This window comes from Phodopus roborovskii, unplaced genomic scaffold, assembly GCF_943737965.1.
Source record: "Phodopus roborovskii unplaced genomic scaffold, PHOROB, whole genome shotgun sequence".
In the NCBI taxonomy this organism is placed as follows: Eukaryota; Metazoa; Chordata; class Mammalia; order Rodentia; family Cricetidae; genus Phodopus; species Phodopus roborovskii.
Window position 1 is genome coordinate 3,088,006 of NW_026125489.1, and position 1,751 is coordinate 3,089,756.

General features: G+C 41.2%; 1 pseudogene; it reads right to left on the reverse strand.

Annotated features, from left to right (window-relative positions):
- Positions 1-786: 786 nt before the first annotated feature.
- Positions 787-1,426, reverse strand: LOC127215775 (high mobility group protein B1-like; annotated as a pseudogene).
- Between the last annotated feature and the right edge of the window lie 325 nt (positions 1,427-1,751).

Genomic DNA, 1,751 nt, shown 5'->3' on the forward strand with positions numbered 1-1,751 from the left:
CATTGGGGGTATATTGTGGAGGACATCGGGGGTCAGGCAGTGTACAGCAAAGTCTGATCTTTGATATTGAAAACAGTTCACTGTAGGATATAAGTAGACCTGTCTTCCAGAGAAATAAAATCGACAGTAGAGAGTAGATGAATGGTAGAGGGCAGAAATGGAAAAACAGTCACTGAGTATGCCCAAGCTGTGGCTCCTTCAGTAGTAAGCCTGGCTTTGAGAAAACCTTCCTTCACAGTGTAAACAAGGACAGCTCTACACTGTACTCTTTTTTTTTTTTAAATAAAAATAAGTTGTATTTATTTAGAAGCATTCAGAATGTCAGCAAAACAGCTGCATTTTTTTTTTTTTTTTTTTTTTTTTGCAATTACAGAGTGGTATTCAGTTAACAGAACAATTACCTTCATATAAGCTGCATCAGAGACAACTGAAGATGGAAAAAAAACCCAAAACAAACAAAAAAAGAAAACCAAAAAACCTACCATCCCCATATATAACTAATTTGTGCCATGCACCAAGAACCTGCTTTAAATTTCCATGCCAATTTACAACCCCCAGACTGTACCAGGCAGGGTTAGGGGCTAGAGAAAATACCACCAGGACAGGGCTATCTAAAGACACATTCGGTAGTGTGTTAACTATACAAAAAAAAAGACACTGTACAGTTTAAAAACAAATCTTACACAGCCTAACATTTCATTTTTTTTTAAAAGGAGTGAGTTGTGTACAGGGGGTTTAAATCTTTATAGACAAAAAAAAAAAAAAAAAAACTGTGCTAGAACCAACTTATTCATCATCATCTTCTTCATCTTCGTCTTCCTCTTCTTCTTCCTCTTCCTCTTCATCCTCCTCCTCATCTTCCTCTTCCTTCTTTTTCTTACTCTGTTCTGCCTTGACCACCCCCTTTTTTGCTGCATCGGGTTTCCCTTGAGCTCTGTAAGCAGCAATATCCTTTTCATACTTCTCCTTCAGCTTGGCAGCCTTCTTTTCATAGGGCTGCTTGGCATCTGCAGCAGTGTTGATCCACATATCTCTCTCAGTTTCTTTGCAACATCACCAATGGACGAGCCTGGGTGTTCTCCTTTGATTTTGGGGCAATACTCAACAGAACAAGAACAAAGCCGAAGGAGGAGGCTTCTTGGGTGCATTGGGGTCCTTGAACTTTTGTTTTTTTTTTTTTCTCCCTTTTGGGGGCAGATGTAGGTTTTCATTTCTCTTTCATAACGAGCCATGTCTGCCTTTGCCATGTCTTCAAATTTCCCCTTTTCTTCAGCAGACATTGTCTTCCACCTTTCTGAGCATTTCTTGGAGAACTCTGAGAAGTTGACAGAAGCATCCGGATGCTTCTTCTTGTGTTCCTCCTGGCACAAAGAATGCATATGAGGACATTTTGCCTCTCGGTTTTTTTAGGATCTCCTTTGCCCATGTTCAATTGATTTTCGTCCGCGAGGCACAGAGTCTCCCAGTGCCCATCCGGCTCGCATTTGCCCCTCCGCTGTCTCTATGGAGCTCAATGTACTGCAACGGCTGTCTACCACACTGTACTCTTATGTTTTCTGGGCACACCTGATAAAACCAGGGGAAGACACAAGGATGGATGTTTTCCTCTCAGAAATTTGGACTTGGGATGAGGACTTGAGTGGTTGAACTTTGGGAATCCATCCTTCTGGAATGCTTACGGTGGGCCATGAGCAAAAGGCTAGGAGATAAGTTTAGTAGAAAGTTTGTGTGTGGAGAGAGAATAATGTTGT